We start from the raw sequence: 10,300 nt of genomic DNA on the forward strand, positions 1-10,300 counted from the left end.
GTATCCTGTATGTGAGAAGAACATAAATTTGGGGGCCAGAGTTGGATTGCTACAGTTTAAATGTGTCCTCCCAAAACATGTTTAGTAACATAATCCCCCTGTTACAGTATAGGGAGGTGGGGCCTCATAGCAGGTGTTTAGGTTAGAGGATTAATGCTGATTATCAAAGAGATGGAGATGCAAGTTCTATTGCTCCCTCTATCTCACCCTTTCACTTTCTGCCATGATGCAGCCAAGAAGGCCCCTGCAGATGTGTTCCCTCAGCCTTGGACATCGAAGCCTCCAGAACTGTAAGAAACAAATCTCCACTTTTTATAAATTACCCAATCTCAGTTATTTTATTATGATAGCAAGAAATGGATTAAGACAATAATAAATACCAATTACTATATATTTACCATAAATTTTTAAAAAATCTTCCTAAAATTTAGCAGAATTTATATTCTGCTAAAAGTAAAATTTGCCAGGAAGTGTATCCCATGGAATAAGGTTGCAAGAATGGTTACCAAGATTTTAGGATGTTTATTATTATTTTTTTAATGTAAGTTTGATTTTTTTTAATTCCAGGAAATACTGAGATGGAAGATGATTTCAGGAGTTCACATAAATGTAATTCTAACTGTGTAATTGCAAATAATGAAGCCACAGAGGAAGAAAAGGCCCAGATATTTTAAGGAAACCAATGTGGTTACTGAGCTCAGATTTTGAAGGAACATATATGCAATATAAACATCGCTGGCCCTTCCCATGGCTGGTCTGAGCATGGTGATATATGCAACACAGTAACCACTGAGAAAGCTTTGAGAAGTGATTCAGATCTATATAGGAGCCTCTTGAACAGATAAATGTAGCAAAACAAGGCAAAGCAGGCCTCTTGTTTCCTATCTCCATTCTCAGGACAGTTGCTTCCTAGGCACCAACCTCCTTCTGAATTATTTCCTGTAACTTTCTCCCTAATACCTTTAGCTTTTTAGTCCAAACTTGAATTTCTATAATCACTTCTTTTCTGAGCCTTTTTCTTTTGAAAGTAATCTGGTCTTTCTCTGTTCTGAGGACCCCATTCAGAATGACAAAAGCCCAGCCATAAAGATATAGGAACAATACAGAAATCCTTCTTTCTTAGAACTGGAAGAGCATGGGGGCTGATGTAAGTGTGTGAATTTGTATGGTAATATTATTGTCCTCTCCACCTGTTCAAAAGATCAGATGAAACAAATAGTAAACGAAGAACTCCTACTAGACGTTGGCACAGAATTCATAGTTTTAGGAAGTCTATGGCAGCAAATAAGTGGAGGTTGGAAAAAAAGATCTTTCAAACTTTATATCAAAGCAAGGAGAAGGTAACAAAGGGAATATTCTCTGATGTCAATAATACCTTGACTGATGACAAAGAGAAAACGAATCTTTGCTTGGACTGAAAAGTGACAAAATGTGTTGGTAAGATGGAATTGGCACTCTAGCTGGGGAAGGATAGGTAAATTTCTGATCCTGAATTTTCTCTAAAGGTCTCTAAAGAACCTGCAAATTAGATCATTAAACCAAACATTGCTGGTGGTCTTTGGGGAACTATCAGAACAGCAAAGGAGAATATATCAACCAATTCTGAAAAATGGAACAAAATTGATTTCAGTGAAGACTTTAGAATCCTTTTTATATGAAGGAATAGGTGTGGGGAACATAAAGAAGCAACAATCACCTGGAGCCAACAAAGGCTCACAAAAGCAAATCTGACTCACCTTATTTCTTTCTGTATTAATCAGGGCCCTGGCAGGGAACAGATGGCACACATAACAAAAGAGTATAATTGACTAGAGTTTAGAAAAGGGACATTCCATAAAAGCATGGGGCAGGGTTAAAAACCTGGAGGGATAGTGAAGCAACCATGGGGAATTGGTACTATCCATAGCAAGACTGACTGCATAATTTGCAAGTTGCCTTATTCCAAAATGATTAAGAACTTCAAGACAGGGACCACACATCATTAATCAAGAATGGAGCTTTGTATGATGGCACAGGTTGCAAGTCCATGCAGCTGGCCTTGATCCTTTGGTTTGAAGGAGCAGGGAGAGTGAAAACCTGGAGAGAAAACCTGGAGAGAAAGCTATCTCTTCAGGAGAGTCCACTGGAGGGACACGGTAACCTTTGGAAGAACTAAGCTGCTTAGACTGAACTCTTAATGATCTGTGAAGGGAGGATCTGGGGAAATACATAAGGTAATCTTATTTCCTGCCAGTGCAGGACAAAGGATTCTAGCTAAATCAGTACACAGCAGACGGCTTCCAGGACAAAGCAGTGCAGAGAGTGGACTGGCAGAAACGGGGAGAATATCCCACATACCTTTGCAAGGTTATGCTGTTAGAGCTATGAAACCTGGTATGCTGAGTTTATAAGGACTCTAGAAAGGTGTCTGATACAATTTTTCAGAAGCTTCTTTTGAATAATATGGAAAAAATGTGTCCTTGAAATAAACATAATTATGTGGATCAATAATAGGTTAAACAATTATATCCAAAGGCCATGGAATACTGAAGAAGTGCAAACCTGAAAGGAGGTGTACATGCACCACAGTCCCTTTCTTCTGCCCTATCTAGTTCAGTATTTTCACTATGGAGTGCAGATATAGAGAAAATTCTGATCAAGCATGGTTTGCAGACTGTTAAGAAAGATACTGAGTAACCAGGATAAAAGAATTAAAATCCAAAAAAATCTTGACAGGCTGCAGCAATGGAATAAAAAAGATTCTGGCCAACTGGAACAACAGAATAAATCTAACAGTAATAAGTCTTCAGAATTGCTCTCAAATTTTAAAAGCCAGAGGCATAGGTTTAGGACAGGGAAGACAATTTTTATTGTGTATTAAAATGACTCAGTCGAGTTTAGTGGAAGGTAAAGTCAGTGTGAGTCATGAGCATGGTCAATGCTCCAAAAAAGCATATTAGGTTTCAGGCAGCATTAATGTAACAAAGGAGGTGATAATCCAAACCTGGGATGGTGTTGATTAAACCACACCTGGAAAACTGGGATTACTTTTCAATGTCATATTTGACGTGTGATGCATTCTGACAAAAGAATCTAGACATGGAGAAGAGACTTATGAATTAGGACCAATCACAAAAGCCAGTCTGGCTTCAATAACTGATGTAAATGACAACTTGAAAATGGTGGTATCCAGACGACTGCTCAATCAGCAAACAAAAGGGGCATACATAGGGTCAAAGGGATGTGAGTGGATGGGACAACTCTTGATTCTCTATTCTCCCCTGCACCCTCCACAAGAATGTGCAGAGTTCAGAATCTACCAGGGATAGAGGATCCTAGAATCAAAGGCTCACTATCCTTTGGAAGGAAAGGGGGAATTATTTAACAGGAATCCACTTTATTGTCATACAAATAAATTCTTGTTGGGCCATGGGGACATGCTTCTGAATTCTCTTTGTTTTGTGATTATGCCTCTTTTAGCATTGAGTCATATGCTAACACAAATGGAACTCATGCCTTAGTTGTAGTAATTGAAGAGATTTGGGGCTAGAAAGAGACCACTCAGGAGACTAATAGTATCCAAATGTGTCCAAATATATTAAAGACTGCCATATGGAAGAGTATTATCATGATCCTCTAGTGTCTCAGGAATAAAGCAGAGCCCTTAAGGAAAAAAAAAAAAACAGAGAGAAACTTATAATGATCCAATTTTCTAAGGACAAAATTAATGGCCATGGCAAACTGAGTTTCCCATAACCAAACATGAATGAATTTAAGAACTTAGACTGGATGACTCTTCAGTAGATTTGTTAATTAGGCAACACAAGCATTAGAATTGTTTTTAAAGCTCTTTTCCAATAATGAGTTTCCATAGTTAATTTTTTTTTCTTTTATTCCAAAAGCATTTATTGAAAACCAGTCACATACTCAGTATTATCTAAGAACTAGAGATACATCAATAAACAGAAACAAGCCATTTTCCCATGGAGCTTAAACTGATAAAATAAGTAGATAATAAACAAATAATTAACAAAATGTCAGGCAGCAGTTAAGGTTGCAAAGAAATATAATGAGGGATATGGTGCTTCCGAGACACACAGAGGGGAAGAAGACATAGGTTGGCAGGAACGGCCTCTCTGCCCAATGAACTCATCTCTTTACTATAGTAAATGCCTCTAAATCTTCAATCCTGGTGCCTTCCTTATATTAGATTACCCTCTATATTGTTTATTCTTTAATTCCTACACCCAGAATAAGCTCAACTTTTAAACCCAAAAAACTAGGTAGTAAAACTGTTATAGTAGAATGTAAAAGCAGGCTGTGACTAGCATTTATGGTTTTATTTGGAATCATAGGTATCTTTATAAATCTCATACATAGTACAATTCTCTTTCCCCACCTAATACTTTATAATATTTGGCTTCAGGTCTGTTTTTAATAATCTTAAGACTTTTTATTTCTCTGACTAAAGAAAAACCATTTACTTATATCTTCTGCCCATCTGAAGAAAGTTTTAACTCCCTTTAATCTGGGTCATCCTCTTCATTTAGTGAATAAATTAAAATCTCAATGTTTAATGGAAATTTGCATTTTATGACATAGGAAGAATCAAGATATTCTAATGCTAACATTTAACCAAATCTGCTATTAGACAAAGGAAAAAAGAAACAAAGTAGTATTATACCCCAAGCTTAAAAGCTCAGAGGAAGACAAAAGCATTTGGATCATAGACCCCAAATACATGCAAATACAAATAATTTATGAATTTAAAATTGTTTTTTTCTTTTCCATTTTTCTTTTCTTTTTCTTTTTGTTTTGTTTGTGTGTATATGTAGGTGCTAAAGTGAATATATCTGGAGAATCATTTGAAAAGATGATGAAGATAAGAAAAAATTTTCTGTTAATGTGTAAAGAAGTTATTGTTAACTTTCTAACCATAGATTCATAAAATCATACACTGAAATAGGGTAAAAATTACCTTAGAAGTCATTTACTTGTCCTGCTACCAGGCAGACAACCTGGAGGTTTTAGCAAAAAAAAAAAAAAAAAAAAATTGTACAAGATCATATATTTGCTTCCACAACCAAAAAATTAAATGGATGGCATTCAGTTCAAGATGGATAAACCAGAAAAAATACTTTCTTCTTATTTCTGGTTACAGTGAAATTACAGAAAAAAAAATTGTTTTAAAAAAATTGCAGTGTGAAAATTGAAAGATTCTGATGATAGTTGAAAATACTACAAAAGAAAAAGCAGATTCAGGAGCTGATCACTGGAGAAAATAGAGTTAGTAAAGCATGACTCTGGATACCCTAAGTAGAAGGGGCCTATCAAAGAGATTCTCAAAGATTCTTGATACTCAGAGAATGCCTACACAGAGTAACAGTAGATGATTCAAAAATATCAAAGTAATTAATTATAGAACCTCAATGAAAAAGAAAGTCTTTTTGCTCTTACTTCCCTTTTCATAAATATGGAACAAGTAGTGATGACAGCTGAGATTTTAGATCTCAAGAGAACAACCTAAACACCCTGCATGTATTTGTCCAGTTACTTGCCTTAAGTATCAGGCTCCTCTCACTGCTTCCATACATGAGTGAAATACTGTACTGCTGGGTTTTCCAAGTAACTGCTAAAGGACCAAGATGAGACAACAAAGCAACACTGGAGTTAAGCCAAACTCTATGGAGCAAATTCTAACCAATGGGAACAGAACCCATGAAGGTTATCTGACTTACTGGAGTGGACTTGCTTGAGCAAGGATACAAAAGATTATAAGGTTTAAAAGTACAGGATATGAGTATCTATAGCCCAGAGATAAACTCGTTATTCAATAATTACTGATGCGAATATGAAATGGTATAGCCACTCTGGAAAACAGTTTGATCATTTCTTAAATTACCAACTACACAACCATCCCAAGACCTGCAATCACAGTTCTTTGTTTATCCCAGAGAAATAAAAGTCTCAGTTTGCACAACAACCTGTACAGAAATGCTTACTACAGTACTTTTGTTTTTTCTTTTTTTGTACCAGGAATTGAACTCAGAGGTACTTAACCACTGAGCCACATCTCCAGCTCTTTTATATTTTACTTTGAGACAGGGTCTCACTGATTTTCTTAGGACCTCACTAAGTTGCTGAGGCTGGCTTTGAACTTGTGATCCTCCTGCCTCATCCTCCCAAGCTGCTAGGATTATAGGTGTGGGCCACCAAACTTGCCTACAGTACACTTTTTAACAACTAAAAATTGAAAACGCTGTAGACTTTCAATGGGAGATTTGATACACCAGCTGGGGTATATCCATACTGCAGAATAGCACTCAGCAATAAAAAAGTAACAAAATATTGAAATATTTATATCACTGGAAAAATCCCTTCCTAGTACAGAAAACAGGTGGTCAGAGTTTATAAAGTGAACACTCTGGTGAATCTCCAGAAAACAATACTGAGTAAAAAAAAATCCTATCTCCCAAATGACATAGGTAGAATTCCATTTGCATAGAATTCTTGAAATGGTAACATTCTGTCAATGGACAATGGCTTAGTGGTTGCCTGGCATTTGGAGAATGGAAGAATGTCTCCTTCAGACAGTAAGACTGTGAGGAGAATTCCAGCATTGCCATTTGCAAATGGCCTGTTTGTCCAGCGTTCTGAGGTACTATAGTTCTCCAAGACAGTGGCCCATGGAAAGTGCATAAAGGTACACAGGGATCTCTGTATTGTCTTACAAGTACAGGTGAATACACCTGAGCAGGCTGTAAATACTTTAAATGGTTGAGTCTACAGTGTTTGCCTAGGAATCACTGGTTCTGCCAACCACTGGGTGGACATCCTAGCAGTTGATCAGTCCCCAGGCTGGGTTCTATCCCTGGAAGTGGTGTTCTTCCCATAATAGAGACATTCCCCAAATGCCACAAGTTCAGGAGTTGGCTAAGAAGGAGAACCAAGCCAGCACTGAAGAAATTCTCAACTAGAAATGGGAACACGTACAGAAAGAGTTAGCAGCAACAGCAAGAAGAGGCATCTAGATGGAGCACGGACCCCATTAGTGAAATATTGGCACGATAAGAGAAGGGTATGGACTGGCTGTGCCCTGAGTTCAGGCCATGCTATGTGAAAGCCTGGCTCCTCGCTCCTCAGTGATATGGGGCCGCGGGTACCCGCTGGGGTTCTGCGCCTCCGCTCCACCAGGTGGAGCCTGGGCGCACAGGAGTCCTGGTAGTTCAGAGGTCACGTCTCGGGGTGAAGTACAATTCAGCTGAGGAGAGCTGCAGGGCCCAAGGGAACCCCACTTCGCTTCTCCTCACAGCCTAGGCCAAATCGACCCCCGGCTGGCCCCTCTCCTGCTCTGAGGGTCTGCCCTTCTCCGGTGCTGTCTTCTGACCTGCCCTGAGGAGAGACAGGAGCTCGGCCACCCATCCTGCCCTCGGCCACCATGGCCCACCTGCGAGCCTGCGAAGTCAGGCAGCTGCTTCACAACAAGTTCGCGGTTGTCACGGGGGACTCCATCCAGAGGGCGGTGTACAAGGACCTGATCCTCCTACTGCAGAAGGACTGCCTGCTCTCTTCCAGTCAGCTGAAGACCAGGGGCGAAATAAGCTTCGAGCGTGACGTGCCGCTGGAGGGTGGCAGGTGGGGCTGCATGCACAACAGCCCCCACTACCGCGAGGTTCGCCAGTTCTGCTCCAGCCACCACCTGGTGCGCTTCTACTTCCTTACGCGTGCGTACTCGCCTTACTTCAAGGATATCCTGGCAGAGCTGCGGTGGGGCGAGCACGCCCCCGACGTGGTCATCCTGAACTCTTGCCTCTGGGACCTCTCCAGATACGGCCATGATTTCCAAAGGAGCTACCGGGAAGACGTGGAGAGCCTGTTCCGGCTCCTGGACCAGGTCCTGCCCCAGTCCCGCCTCCTGGTGTGGAACACAGCCATGCCTGTGGCAGAAATCGTCTCTGGAGTCTTCCTTGCCTCGGAAGGCGAGACCTGCCGGACCAGCCTGCGGGAAGACGTGACGGAGGCCAACTTCTACAGCTGTATGGAGGCGGGCAGGCGTGGCTTCCACGTGCTGGACCTCCATTTCCACTTCCGCCACGCGGGGCAACACCGGCAGTCAGATGGCGTGCACTGGGACAAGCGTGCACCGGCACCTCTCCCAGCTCCTGCTGGCCCACGTGGCAGAGGCCTGGGGTGTGGACCTCCCAGGCCACGACCCAGTGGGCAGGTGGATCAGGGATAACCTTTCGCTTGTAGGCAGACGTGCAGGACCGGCAGGCAGGCGGCAGCCCCAAGACAATCGAGGTGACCCAAGAGAACCAGCCTTTTCCTGGCTCCCACCCACTCCCCCTTGGAGACCTTCTGTGCCTTTCCCTCAGGGTCAGGTAGTTCCCCAGACTACCACCACAGCACCCTTTTTTCTTCAGGTCCACCTTTGCAGCGCCAGCAGCTTTTGGACTCCTCAACGCGCCAAATCAGTTATACCAGGGAAGCTCACACCGTGGTAGCCCGTGAGCCAAGGCTGGGCCCATTCCGCAGAGTGTCCACCCAGCGCCGAGGCCATGCATCTCCGCCTTTCCCACCGTGGCACCCCAGTGGCCCACGCAGCCTCCACGGCAGATGCACAGAGAGACGAGTCCATGCACATCCCGAGACAAGGCCCGAGTAGCCAGCCTGAGACCCAGGCCACTTGCACTGGGACATGGCCTTCAATGACTCTTTGGCTCTTCAAGCTGCTTACTCTCATCAGTAAAGTACCTCACGCAAAATCTCTTTGCCAGTGTTTCCACACCACTTCTTGGAGAGGAGCCCCAGACCCAGAGCGCCTCACCCACACAGAAATGAACTCCCCATAAAAAAGTACTCCACTAATTAAAAAAGAAAAGCCTTAGCTGAATGTGTCTTCAAGGAGTATTCTTCACTGATATTCTTCCTTAAAAACAAAAACAAACAAACAAACAAACAAAAAAACCACAGAAAGGTAAAAAATTTGCAAACCTTTCTGTAAGACTTTAGTATCACCATTAGTTCTTGCCGTGTTCATAGAACTTAACCTCCAAAGCTTTCACAATAAGTTGCCTTGCAGATTTTATTAACATTTGCCTGTGCTTCAAAATAATATGGCCCTTAAAAAAAGTATTCACAAATGCAAAGTGTTTATTTTTCTGCTAGAACAAAATCATTAGTAAAGTTCATCAAGTACCTAGCATCTTTTTTTTTAATAGACTTTTTAAAGAATCACAGCAAATTTGGGTGGCAAGTTCAGAGTGGTTCCCCGAAACTTCTCGATTCCACACAGGCACAATCTCTGCCACTATCGTTATCCCACATCAGATGGCACATTCAGTATAATTGGTGGATCTATGATGATGGATCATTATCACCCCAACTGCACAATTTACATTAGAATTCATTTTTGGTGTGGTGAATTCTGTGGGTTTTGACAAATGTTTAATGACATGTATCTGCCATTGTATTGTCATACACGATGTTTCACTGCTCTAAAAATCCTTTCTGCTCCGTATCCTCATCCCTCCCTCCTGGAAACCATGGATCCATAACTGTTTCTGTTAGTTGCCTTTTCTAGAATGTTATACATACAGAGTCTTACAACATGTATCCTTTCAGATTGCCTTAGTAATATGCATTTAAGTTTACTCCATGTCTTCTCATGGCTTGTTAGCTCATTTATTTTTGGCACTGAATTATATTCAGTTGTCTGGATGTGCTTCTCTTTATTGATCTATTCATCTACTGGAGAACATCTTGGTTGCTTTCAAGTTTGTGTAATTATCAAAAAAATGACTGTAAACATCTGTGTAGGTGTTTGTGTAGATGTAAGTTTTCAGATGCTTAAATAAATATCAAGGATGCTATTGCTAGACCTGTAGTATGAATATATTCAGTTTTGTAACAGACTGCAACACTGGAGTTGTAGCTCAGTGGCAGAAAATGTACCTAGCAAGCATGAGAGAATCTGGGTTCAGTCCCCAACACTGAAAAGACAAAGAGAAGAAGGAAGAAGAAGAAACTTCCAAACTATGACTTTTAAAGTTTTGGGACCATTTTTCATTCCCATCAATGAGTAAGATTTCCTGTTGCTCTGTATCCATTCAAGCCTGATGTTATCAGCATTTTTGGTCTTTTTTTTTTTTTTTGCACATGGATGTTCAATTCCAGGACCATTTATTAAAAATGTTATTTTTTTCTCCATTGTATTACCTTTGCTTCTTTACCAAAGATCAGTTGATATTTGCATATGCTATTTCTGGGCTCCCTATTCTGTAATATTGACCTATTTTCTATTCTTTCACAAATACATATT

General features: G+C 40.9%; 1 pseudogene; it reads left to right on the forward strand.

The window, feature by feature from the left end:
* Positions 1 to 7,417: 7,417 nt before the first annotated feature.
* On the forward strand, positions 7,418 to 8,483 carry LOC113199927 (PC-esterase domain-containing protein 1B-like; annotated as a pseudogene).
* The last annotated feature ends 1,817 nt before the right edge of the window (positions 8,484 to 10,300 follow it).

Source organism: Urocitellus parryii, chromosome 1, assembly GCF_045843805.1.
Source record: "Urocitellus parryii isolate mUroPar1 chromosome 1, mUroPar1.hap1, whole genome shotgun sequence".
In the NCBI taxonomy this organism is placed as follows: Eukaryota; Metazoa; Chordata; class Mammalia; order Rodentia; family Sciuridae; genus Urocitellus; species Urocitellus parryii.